Below are 13,402 nucleotides of genomic sequence, written 5' to 3'. Positions count from 1 at the left end.
TTTTCACAAAATTGGAACTTCTCACTCTTTTTCTAAATCCAAGTTTTTAAGACTTCAGTGAGAATCTAAGCTGTCACTGAACTTCAATTTTTTTCAAAGGAGCATTTTTATCTCACAAGTCTTTCCTGACCAGGTGGGTTTACATATCTGAACTGGAGCATTAAGTGAGTGTATGCATAACAATTCCTACATTGCTTTCTGGGGGGATGTTGGCAACTCTCTTTATCTGTCAATTCAAGACTGCATAAGATCAGATGAAGAAATGTTGATAAATTGAAAATTTTGATGTTTATAAATCACCATATGTGTCAGAAACATGCAGTACCATAACTTTTTTTTTTAAGGACATCACTATAGTAAAACTCGTTGATAGAGTTCAGAGTTCATGGGACATTAGACTCTGTTCCTCTTTCCTTTTGTCCATAAAAGTCTTTCTTCAGAGCTTTACAAGTTCACAGAACACTTTAAAAAGCATGTGAATGTACATTGTGCTTCTGTTTTTAACATTAAACATTTCTCAGGCTATAATAAAAATTTTACATTTGTGTTATATTGTACTCCTTTTCCTTATATTTTTTTTAAATACTAGAGTAGCACATAGCTATTCAGTTTATTCCTGTAAATAGAACAAGAAAACCTGCAAAAAGAATGGAAATTGGAAAATTATGAAGGTAGAACAAAAGACTTTGAGCTTAGCACTTCATTGGAAGAAATCTTTAGGGAGAGACAGATTCTTTTCTAGGACTGTGTAAGTGGTCTGCAAATAGTTTGGCACTGACTTGTCATTTCTTCGTTCCTGTCATTCCTCCAATCAAGGGGGATTTGTTCTGATTTTTTTTATCCAAATCACCTTGTTTCCTTGGAAGTTCAAATGCTCATTAACTGTGAAGAGAGAGAGAAAAAGAGCTGGAAAGTAAACTTCTACTAGCATGGTTCTAGCCCATGGAATTACACGTAGTAAAAAACCACCATTTTGCAACTATGATATCCTAGTAAACCTGGTGTGCTCTATGTTTATACACATGGCTAGATACTATGAGTACAAACTCAGTCAATTAATATTCCGTGTTAATTTCTATCTGTAAATCTATCCATTTTCTAATATAAAGACATTGAAGACTGTATATGCCTCTCACAGACTAAGGATTAAGTAATAAAATCATTACTTCTGAAATCGTTTCAGTTGAAATCTTATGCTGTGATACACACTGTAAACACCTTAACCAGATTTATCAATCAAGAGTAGCTGATGGGCTGGCATTTGCATACGCACAAACAATAAAATGTAATTAAAAAAAAAAAACAACAACTAATAAATACGTTCTTTGTGGAATAATTCTGCAATTGTCTGCAATTAATTGTACACAAATAAGAAAACTATTTACATAGCTTTCTGTGCAGAGAACAAATTTAAATTGGGGTGAGATTATCCAAGACATCCAGCATAGCTTCACCAAGGGCGGATTGTGTCTGACCAATGTGGTGGCTTTCTATGATGGAGTGATAGCAATGATTGCCAAAGGAAAGGCAGTCTCATCATCTACCTGTACTTGTGCACGGCCTTTGATACAGGCCCACACCCCACCCTTATCTCAAAATTGGAGAGATTTGAAGGCTGGACTATTTGGTGAATAAATTGATTGGACAGTCATAGCCAGAAGGTTGTTGTCAATGTATCCATGTCCAGATGGAGGCTAATCACAAGTAGTGCTCCCCAGGGGTCTGTCTTGGGACTGATGTTCTTCAATATCTTTATCAATGACATAGACACTGGAATCGAGTGCCCCCCTCAGCAAGTTTATTTTTGACATCAACATAACAAAAGGAAGGGATTTAATCGAGAGGAACATGGACAGGCACGATGAGAACCTAATGAGGCTTAATAAGGCCGAGTCAAGGTGTTTCACTTGGGTCAGGGCAGCCCCAGACACGAGCACAGACTGAAAGAATTCACTGAAAGGAGTCCTGTGGAGAACTTTGGGTCCTGATAGATGAACAGCTGGAGATGAGCCAGCAGTATGCGTTTGCAGCCCAAAAGGTCAATAGTATCCTGGGCTGCATCAACAGAGAGGGGGATCAGCAGGGAGAGGGAGGGGGATTTTCCCCCTCTGCTCTGCCCTTAGAGGCCTCATTTGGAGTGTTGTGTCCCCGCTGGGGGTCCCCAATAGAGAAGGAGTACAGAGCTGTTGGAATGGGTCCAGAGGAGGGCCAAAAAGATGATCAAAGGGCTGGAGAACTTCTACAAAGAAAGGTTTAACAAGTTGGGCTAGTTTAGCTTGGTGAACAGAAGGCTCTGGGGAGACCTCATTGTGGTCTTCCAGCACTTTAGGGGAGCTACAAGCAGGTGTGGGACCAATGTTTTATGCATTCTGATAGTCATAGGACAAGGGGGAGTGATTTTAACCTAAAAAAAGATTTGTGTTAGATGTTAGGAAGAAATTCATTATTCAGAGGGTGATGATGCCCTGGTACAGGCTGCCCAGAGAAGTTATAAACTCCCAGTCTCTGGAAGCATTCAAGGCCGAGTTGAATGGGGTCCTGGGCAACCTGATCTAGTGAGTGGCAACCCTGCCTGCAGCAAGAGGGTTGGAATGGGTTGATCTTTTAAGTCCCCTCCAACCTAAGCTATACTATGATTCTATGAAATGAGACACTGTTTTGATTCAAAAAAAGAGGTTTCAAACTAATTATGTTTTCTTCTGGCATGTTGAGGATGATGTTTTAGGGATTGTATCCAACAAGCGATTCTGTAAATCACAGCATCTTAATAAAGGCCTATCATATACTGTCACATGGTTTGCTGTACTATGAGTACAACCTGTGTCCACTCTTGAGTAGAGGCCTGTGCAGATGCCTTCTGATTTCTGGAGATTCGAAGAAGCTCTTTTAAAGGGCTGGATGAAATCCAGTTAACGTGTGTTGATATCAAGGTTTTAAACTGATATGCTTAAAAGAAGGGCAAAATTAAGAGTGTGTGTTTTGTGTATAAATATAAATTATGAAGAGGGAAAATGTAAACATTAAGTCTGGGAGAAGAACTGAAACCACAAATGAATGGAAAAGAAAATAGCAAAAGAGAGCCAAAGTACCTATTTCTACACAGGTATGATTCAGGGCCTTGGGCTCTTACTTTGTGACTACAGAGCTCTGGTGTTCCTCCCTCCATGTTTGAGTAGATATTTATGAACTCTATTTATACCTTGATAGATATAAAAAAACATCTCCATGCTACGCTAAGTGATTCCATCCCATGTTTCTAGTAAAAACAGGTGCTTAAAGCTTCAATCCTGTGATATTAAGAGGTTGGATCTAGGTTAACTTGAAGCTGATAGATTCTTTAAAAAGCCAAAGAGACTTCTATAAGAATCCACCAGACTTTTAAAAGTTATGTAGAAAATGGGACTGAAACTGATGATGAAGATCACAAAGCTGCAAGCAGCAGTATGTTCTCGTTGGAGCCAAGTTTGGTCACGAGGCTGTATTTAGCACAAGAACTGAAAACAGTTCTATAATTTAACATGGCCAAGAGTGAAAAACTGTTCAATAATAATGAAGGTTTGCTCTACTGGCTGCCCTCATCCAAAGCTCTTCCCTTCCCAAGCCTCTTTCCTTTTCCAGAGTGCTCAACGCATTTACTAATGACAAAGAACACAATACAGTAAGAGCACAGAAAACCTTCAACAAATATATCCCAAATTCATCCCAAAGCCTGGAGTCTAATACAAAGGAAAACATGGTTGGAATTTGCATAAATTTCAGTGAACATAGGACTGACAGCCAAAACAAAATCACTATTTCATAAAGCAATAGTTTCAGTTTAGTATGCCTGTAGTAAGAACAGAACATCGAATACACACAAGTAGAACAGCTTTATAAAATGGAGGAGTTCTAGAATTGAGTTGGACGGACGTGACCCTCCAACATAACTTTACATTTGCCTGCCTTGAGCAATTTTAGGATGAAAAAAGTTGATTAATTCCCACTGAGAACAAAAAGATTTTGTATAGATACAGTAGAATATATTGACCATATTTGTTTGATGTCTTTTTCCTAAGTTTCATCTAAGGGCAGTGAAGCACTGTAAAGTCTTTTAGTTTCATACTAATAGTTCAGCTTTTAGTGCAAAGTGTCCACTGAAAAAACTGCACAGATAATTTTGTGCCATACATTACACATAAAGATGTAACAATTAACTTGCTTGCTTTTCCAAACGTAACTATCCTTGCATCATTTCAGGAGAAAGGATGAAGTCTAATTCCTACATTAGGAAAAGTCGGGGGTCATAGAAAAAGAAAGACTTGAATGTTACTTAATGAATATTATGAGAAATAGAGGTATGGAAGTATACTACTTATAACAAATATTAACACATTTATCTGAAGGCTGGAAATACAGTCCTGTAGGAGTCCTTTCCCTTTACCTTTTTTATTAAGCAGTAAAAGTCACAATCTCTTTACAAACTAATTTCCAAATTATTCAAGAGTTCATGAAAAAGCTGGTAATAAAATATTTTTAAATGTACTTGTTTTCAATAGAATATAAAAAACATAAAACAAAAATATTGATCAGCTTCTTACTTCAGCTGAAAAGCATGCTTTACCTCTTGAGAGAGTTCATCCAACATCAAATGCAAAAGCAATGAGAGCACAAGTCAACTGAACTATGCTCCAATGAGGACACAGGAGCTGTGCTGGGGTACCCAGGACCCCTACAAAGAATGCTAGGGAGCTCTCAGTGCCAGGGCCTTCAAAACTGGTGGAGTGGCCCAGGCCAGAGGCAGAAGATCCCTAATGGGACGCACCAGGTGTAGGGGTGACCACGGGGCTGTCTTCCTACACTCCTGCAGCATGGGCATACTAGGAGTCTTGCAGCCAGCAGAACTCAGGGCCATACAGAGCTATAAGGATTTTAATAAGCCTCTTCACGCTGGTTACAGCACCTGCAGCAATGTACACACACAGGAAGCTCACAGCAGTGCCCTGCCCCACAAGCACAAGCACTTCTCACCACTCCTTGCTGGAAAGCCCCTCAATCTCTTGTTGAAACCACTGCAGAGCTGATTTGAGATCTTCTGGACATTCCTGGAAAAAGGCAGCCCAGATCTTGAGTGGGAAGTTGTGTTCAGGAGCCACAAGCACTGGCTTTGCAGGCCCCTGTTCATCCTGCAGGCCATCATCTGAGTGTTCTGCTGGCTGCAGAACAGAACAATTCAGATTATCTTTGTCTGATCTCACCAAGTATTGGATGGTCTCTATGTTGTCCCCCTCAGAGGGCATAACTCAGCTTCTTCCTCGCCCACCAGAGCATGTAGCTGTGGAGACAAGGGGTCACATAAGCAACATTGTCCTGACTGTGTCCACAGATGGGGCAAGTCCAGTCCACCACCACCTCCATGACTCCGGGCAGTATAGCGGGCTTGGGAGAGCCAAGCTTGTAAAGCTGCTCCCCTGCACTGGTGCTCCAGCTAGCAGAGGTTGCCACAAAGTACAAAAGAGAGAGATAGGTCACGGTCATAGGGCTGGAAGTAGCCATGACCCAGTCTCTCAACAGGAAGCCCACCTGTCCCCTGCTCTCCACAAGCTGCCCCTAAGGACCCAGCAAACCCCACACCACTCACCTCTGCTGCTGCTGAGCCAGCCAGGGCTGGGGAAACACAGGTGGTGCTGTGTGGATGGGTACTGAGAGCAGCTGCCAGCAGCCCCACAGCACAGCATAGCCAAATCCCCAACCAGTGGTCCAAGACTCACAGATATGTCCAAATGGAGTACAGGCATGAGCTAGGCTGCTCTGTGCAAGGGTTAGCAAGGTCACAGCCATCTCTCACTGATGTCATTACCCCTTGGATCTCACAATGCATCATCATAGGTATTCAGGCAACAGTCTGGACTTCTGTTACTCCTCATCATTCACTGATTTTCCTTTGTAATGGTGATATAGTTGGGAAACAAAAATTGCATGTTTACTATCTCCACAATAATCCATTTTCCATGAATTGTTCCAACTTTCTGAAGACACATTTTTGCCCGTTCTGGTTTGGATGCTATATAAATTGGTGGCAGTCTCTATGCCAAGGTTGCTTTTTATACCAAGTGTTTGTACCACAGAAGGTTGTTCGCTTACAGTTTCTTAGTATAGAGAACCTGCTTTAGCAGGAGTATTGAACTATATGATCTCCAGAGATGCCTTCAGGCCTGCATGATTATGAGATTCTCTGCTTCTTTTGTCCTTTATGGTCACACAATACTGATTCACTGACACAACTGCAAGTAAATCTTGTTGATAAGGAGACAAAATACAAGACTACAGAAAAGGTAAATAGCAGGACACAGAGCAAGCATGATTATCTACAGAGTCCAGAGAGAGAGGCAGCACACAAACCAAACATTTTGCCACAGTGCTGATGTGTCTTCAAAAATCTTAGTTCTATCAGCTACGTATACGTGTCTATGTGAAAACAGAAGGTTCATTACTCACTCAACAGAAAACAGCTGTAACATTTACACATTTCTTTTCACATTCAAGTTTGAAATTCTGAAATGGCATCATTAACTAACAAGTTTCCATTGGTTTCACTGATTTCCAGGAAGAAAAAAAAAAATCAAGTGTAGGGGTCTCTTTCTTCCTTAGCTCTTGCTCTGGCAAAATTCCCATCAGTAATGGCTGGGAGTTATGGCTGAATATGGATGGAAGGATTAAGTCCAGAACATTCAGCTTCAGTTTGAACATCCTGACGATATTTGTTGGGGGGGTTTGTTTTGTTTTGTTTTGGCTGAAATTTTAGTATTCTTTAGCTTTTGTTAATCAGACAGAGGAGACACTCAGAACAGTTAAGAGTAAGAGGACCTACCCTAAATGTCACTTTAACCAGAAACAAAGTCACATGAACCAAATGGATCAGACTTCTAAAACAAGCACTAAGTTCACTTACCTTTCTGGTTTAACTGCCACAAACACATACATCTTCTAAGTGCGAATTCAAGTGGGCGAGTGAGCTCAACCCAAGACACAATGTGTCCTCTTTTCTGTTCGTCTTTACTCCTGATAGGCTGCTGAACACAAACTGCGTAAGTTCAATCGAGGTTCTGTAAACTCTTGAGGAGTGAGGAGTACCTCCTGTTAGGACAGAGAGGACGAAGCAGATGTTTAGAAGAGGAGAGAAGGGAGGCGGATGCTCTTAGTGTTGTGACATAACTGCTGGCTGGGATGTCCCAATACTGCCTCCATTAGCACATAAAGGAAGAGATAATTGGACCTTGCCACTACTCTGGCTCTCATTTCAGTATTTTCCTGCTTCCCCTTTAGCATACTGAGCTCAGTGTTGAGTACTCACAATTTTTTATTCTTATTTTTTTCCGGTAGGCTCACATTCTCTTTTCAGCCTTGTTTATTTCCCCACTCCTGGCACTGTGGTTTTGAGGGCTCTTCATCCTAATTTCCACTTTCGTGTCTTCAGCCTTGGTCTGGCTTGATTTCAAAATAATATTTTGAGTAATATCCATACAAAATCTCATTCTGAGGGAAAGTGGAGTGCAATGAATGCAGCACGAACCATATCAGACTGAACTAAGGTTCTGCCTACTTTTGAATCTTCTCTTAAAATGCCACATTTATTTGCACAAGTGTAAAGCTTTGGATGTATTTTTATTCCATTGATAAAATTTTAAATAATTAAATAATAATTAAATTTTATACCTTAAATTATTCAAATTTCTACTCTTCTAAACAAAATTTTTGTGTCCACTGCATTACACGGCTTGGAGTTCGATTGCTTAGGTACACATTGCAGCATCTCCTTCTGAATCATATCCTTGACATTTTCACATAATGACACTTAATCTTTGCATTGAAAGAAACAGTGGAATTGCTCCATATTCCATGTCTCCATTTTTCTTATGACTTCCTATGTACCATATTCTTTTGACTATCATATCACTTTTCAGTTAATCACTTTTTCAGGCTAGAATCACTTGTCTAAGAGAGGTATTTTCAAGAATATCACAACATCATAACAGCTTTGATCTTCCTGGATGATGATGAAAGTTGTAGAAACTTCAACGTGGATGCTATAGCCCTGGAGACTTGAGTCCTCTCTTACCTACAGAGAAAATTTACAGTTCTCAACTTGTGAGTTTCAGTTTTAATAGAAAAGAACTCTCCTCACACCCCAAACCTTTTCTCCTTGACTCTCAGTCCTTGGCATTGCTGGAAATAACAGAACATAAATCCTCCTTCAGAAAAGAGAAATTAGAAATGTATTCTGATTCTTCTTCTAGTCCAACCTTACTGGGTTAGTGGAAAATAAATACCATGTGAAGCAGTCAAGCAGTAACTGCGCACTTTAAGTAAGTAGAGTTTAAGTTTGCCAGTGCTTTTGTGTTTCAAGATTATGTTCTGCAGCAAGAAAACACAACCTGGAAGAACCTGTCTACCAAAACTGCATTTTAAAGGTGTTGACTTATTTTGGAAGAAAAAAAAAACTCCTGAATAGACTTAAACCTACAGACTTTGCCTGGATCTTCTGGCAACAGAGTTTTCAAATCTTCCAGTTTCTCTGCATACGAATCTGTCTTTTATGATCAAAGGTGCTTTTCATAGTTTTCTCATATTTAGTATCTGCCTGGATCTTTACAAAAATTATGCAACACATACTTTGGGGTATAGAATATACCAAAATGTAGTCACCTCAGCATGAATGTCCTGACTTTGTGCTTAACAGGCAAAGTATGTTTTGTAAACTCTCATGAGCTTAGCCTGAAAGTGTATTCAACATCTGCTCTGCAGACAAAGACTCGCAGATGTTTTAATTTTGCCTACCTTTTTTTTTTTTTAATCTTGGAAGCTAGTCATATTATATTCTTAGTGTGTATTGGGCTTGTCTACAAGTAAAGATGAAATTCACTGTCTGAATACTGCAAAGCAGTATAAATCTTGTTTTTCTTTTTTTATAGCTTGAACTAGTAACCCATTGCCTGGATCATTCAAATGCTTGTTTGCTCTGCTGAAGACTGAAACACCCATCCCCTTCACAGACCTCTGCCTGAAAGCAGAAACTTTTGGCAGACTGACTCTTCTCCTCCTACGTAATAATCTTTTTCCAAAGTCATGTGGACAGACATTTTGCCCTCATTTAAGGGCCATGTACTCTCTTCAGTCTGTGTCAGAACTCCCAGAGGTGTCAATGGGATTTGCATGCATAAATCAAAACTGATTGCTCTCAATTGTGTGTGTTTAAACAATTTACGTGGGAAGTCTGAACTTCAAGTTTCTAGTCCTGAACAATTTGTCTTAAAATAATTAAAGTCAGTGAATTTTTGTTATTTGAAAGAATTCCAAAGTACGCATCTATCCTAGCTTTTTAATGATAAAACAAGTGATAATTTAATAGATTAATCTCTTTTCTTCTTTTTTTTAGGAGCACTATTACTTTCATGGAAAAATTGTTAATTTCCTCTGAGCTTCATATTGCTTCATATTCTGCTTGAGCCAAGAAAGGGCAATGCCTAAAAGTAAAAAAAAATCACTCAATTTCTATTATTGAGACATGTACTGCCTAGCTTCAATACTTCAGTTTTAAATGTAAAATACATCCTGATCTCTTTTCCGTACTTCTTTCATCATTGCTACAAAAAAAAAAAAATCCAATGATTAGAAACTGCTGAATCAGCGTGTTCCAGAAATACAACTCACTGCAGAGAGCTCTTGAGGGTAGATCCTGCTCTTTGTCACAGTTTGGAGACAGCAAATGAGAAACTGTAACTAGGGCTGTAGGTAGGTAAGCCACTGGCAGCAGTGCAGCTTTGGAAGGAGAACATTTTAGGGCTGAGGAGAAAATTCACTCTCCGGCACTCAGGAGCTGAACCTGTCCACACTGCCCTTTCTGTCAAAGCTACAGGAGGAAGGAGGAAGAAGTGACTTCCCATAGCTCTTTCTTCCTCTTCCACCTTCTTTCCAGGAAGACTTTGGACACCACCTACCAGTGACTGCCCTCAAGGCACTTCTTCCCTATTACAGTGTTAATGGATCCCCAGTAGGCAGATTTCAGATGTCGTTTTCTAAGAATGCAAATAGTTCCCATTTCATAAAGTCAATTCCTGCTAGTTTTGCTCTTATGCAGAGTTTTCAACAACCCTAATGAAACACTGCCTGAGATCCACAAGGAAAGTGGCCAATGCAGGCTAATCCTGTGCCCTGCCTATGGCTTTTCATCCTCAAGGAAGGACGTCTGGCTCTGCTAGCTCTGTATTGTGTGAGGTTTCCCCAGATGGATGCTCTGGTGAGCACGAAGGGAGACTCAGAATAAGTTTAAGTAACACTAGGTTCTTCTTTCTTTTCAAAAACTGTCATTTTATCTCTAGTTTAGATACCATTTAGAATGCTGCAAAGTTCCTTCAAAGAATGTAATGTTTCAGTTGCAGTTGAGTTTCCGCCATGGCACAAAGTCACTAACAGAACATCTTTACAGTAGAAAAAAACTGACCTGCATTTTTCCAAAAATTGTAGGGTATGTAATACTGTGGCATTGCCTCTGCAGGCATAAATTCTGCGTGGGTTGAGCACGCAGGGATGTATTTCGTCCAGCTGCATTTGGGGGAACGTGAAGGGGGAGGAATATAATGCTTTCCTTCTCCATATTTGGAAAGATGGTTGGCCACGTTTCATTGAGTAATTTAACCAAAAAGCTATTTGGCTAAAGGACAGCAGTCCTCAGACTGTTTGTTTGCAGAAGGGCTTTTAAGTGGGGGGTATAGATTTCCCTTTTGTTTAGTAAGCAGGGTGGTGTTAAATGACCATATGATCTTGACAGGAGACAGCAAAGAATTACTGGAATTTGTGAAGTCTGTGGATTTTAATAAGATAATTAAAGAGATAGGGAATGTGATTGTAAAAGTAGCTGAAGTTCTGCTCTTAAACAACCCGTCAGGAAGTCAGCTTTCTTTTATCACATGAAACAGCACTTTATCCACAGTATCTAGTGTTTTTTTGTTACCTGCAACGCGGATGTGCACACTATCACCACAAGCCATGTGAAATTAGTATTATCATTCAAGTAGTGAAGCCTAAGGCAGATATTTTGACCTTCAGGGACACTCAAAGTGGGAAAAAATTCCTTCTGCTCTCTACTTCCCCATCTGCTACAGATCAGCATGAACCAAAGCACAAATAATATGCATGAATACAGCAGGGAAAAGATCATCAAAAGCAGAGGGCTTAAGCATATCAACATGGAAAGGATTTGTAAAGAACTGGCAGACAGGCTTGGAGAAGGCAATTTTATTACAACAGAGATTTCCACTGGAAACTGTGCTTTCGGAAAAGCTTAGTGAACATACAGTGAATGCAATTCTACTGCTCACTTGCACACAACCTCCTCCTCCATCACTGACAAGACAACCTTTTATTTTGCAAGCACAATCCTCCGGATAAAATGCCTTTCTGAGGATTTTACAGGCTGCATCTAAGATTTTCAAAATTCAGTTTATTCCAGAAATGATTCTCCAGTTCTCTCAAATCACAATATGAACACACTGGAATACTTTGGACACTGTCACCACTCTCTCCCCCATACACCCAGATTGTGTTTATTACAAGTGCTAATGCTTCACAATATCACATAATGCTTTATTTAGTATCTCTTCACTGCATTGCAAGGTTGAATCCCAAAGATTTTAAAATGAGTTACCTGCACCATACATGTGGGAGAACACACATTAATTATCCACAAATCTAAAGGAAATTTAAACTCACCACTACAATTTTTGCATCAGTACCATGAGAGAGTCTCAGTTTCCCATCCAGTCAAAGCTTTGCAGTTCACCTATTTACTCATTTTTGCTTTGAACTGACTGTGTGACTAATGTGTTTACATTTTAACTGATGACTTCACTTTGCTGCCCTTACATATAAGGGCATCTCATACAGCATATTCAGCTTTCATCTGAACAAGTAAGAGCCTCAGTACAAGACACAGGACTTGTATGTCCTATGAGAACAAGCATTTTCACAAATTATGTGTGTTTCAAGCGTTAATTTATAACTACCTGTTTTTTTTGTTTTTTGGGGGGGGAGGGGGAGGGAGGTTCAGTACTGATTAGATCACTGATAGTGGAACTAATTGCAGTATTTTCAAAGTTAGTCCTACCTGGTTGCAGTCTCTCACGCTAGCAGTACAGATTGTGCATAAGAAAAATGGCCACCAACACAAATTGTTCTTCCTTTGCTAAAAATGTTTCCAGTTCATCTCCTTTCCTTTTCTTCTGTGTCCTACAATTCATTAAAAATTTGAATCTGACTAGTGTTACAAAGACATGGGGGAAAACAAGGGAAGGGAACTGGCAGTTACCTTGTCAACAAACCAAATTGGGCTATAGAAAGTTACATCTTGATGGTGACCTGAACATTTAGAGTAAAGGGAAAATGCCATAACTGTAATGATTCACTTTCCTCTAGGCACACTTTGTAAAAACCACTCATTTCATCCACTCTCATTTCCTCTTCTTAGCTATAACTTCCCAATCTGGATTCTGCAAAGATTGAGATGCTCTCTAGTCTGGCATACTACAGATAAAAAGTGCTTCAAGGTACAGCAGTATCGTTACTCAGCCTACAGTGAATGCAACTGAGGCATCACTTCTTTCATCCCTCAAAGGCTAATGGAGCAAATCAGTTTGCTGGGGGAGGCGGGTGTTATAGAAGCTCCCAACTGCCCCTTTCAAGGCAAAATGTTGGCTGTCACTACCGGGGCAAAGCCAAGCAGCCCAATACTGCAGTGTTTCACTGTGACATAAACCAAGCGAGATGAACTGATTCAACTCATCAGCAGCACATGCCTCAGCACCAAAACTCCACTATTCCTCTCTGAGAGTGTCTGAATGCTACCTCTGTTTCAAGCACAATGTGGCAAAAGTTCACCAAAGAAATGTATTTTTATTTAGTACTTAGCATATGTTGGAACCATACATCAAATGCATCGTTTCCCTAATTAAATGGTATCTCCTCTCCCATACTCCCTTGTCAGCTGCAGCGGAATTTGAGTACTGCTGGAAAGTCAAAGGAGTAGCACTGGATTTTCCATCAGCAGTGAAAAAGGACTAAGTAATGCCATTAAATAAAAATGTGAGGTTTGACTTGCAAATGTACCAGCATATACACCACGGCACTGTTAAATGGCAACAAATAGCAAAGAGAAGGGCTGGAAAATGAATGAAGGAGAAATACTGAGGAGACCTGCAATCAACAGGTTTACCTGGCTGATCGGCGTGCCACAAGTGGATTTTCCTGAGACTGAATTACTGCTTGAAACGGAGCTGACCAGCTAGAGTGATGGTTAATAAGAAATTAGCGAGAGAAATGAGCGGTAACAGCTTAGATAACCGAAGCTGCGCGGCGGCGGGCAAAAGGAGCT

The 13,402-nt window shown here is 40.0% G+C and overlaps 1 long non-coding RNA gene across 1 annotated transcript; it reads right to left on the bottom strand.

The window, feature by feature from the left end:
* Window positions 1–7: 7 nt before the first annotated feature.
* LOC104915726 lies at window positions 8–13,391 on the bottom strand. Its single transcript, XR_796447.2, has 3 exons — window positions 13,244–13,391; window positions 6,929–7,113; window positions 8–882 (listed from the first exon to the last, which is right to left on the bottom strand). It is a non-coding gene; the product is annotated as an uncharacterized LOC104915726 (long non-coding RNA).
* Window positions 13,392–13,402: the final 11 nt, after the last annotated feature.

Source organism: Meleagris gallopavo, unplaced genomic scaffold (assembly GCF_000146605.3).
Source record: "Meleagris gallopavo isolate NT-WF06-2002-E0010 breed Aviagen turkey brand Nicholas breeding stock unplaced genomic scaffold, Turkey_5.1 ChrUn_random_7180001848285, whole genome shotgun sequence".
Lineage (NCBI taxonomy): Eukaryota > Metazoa > Chordata > Aves > Galliformes > Phasianidae > Meleagris > Meleagris gallopavo.
Note: the sequence above shows the minus strand (reverse complement) of the source record. Positions and strands in the feature narration are given on the sequence as shown.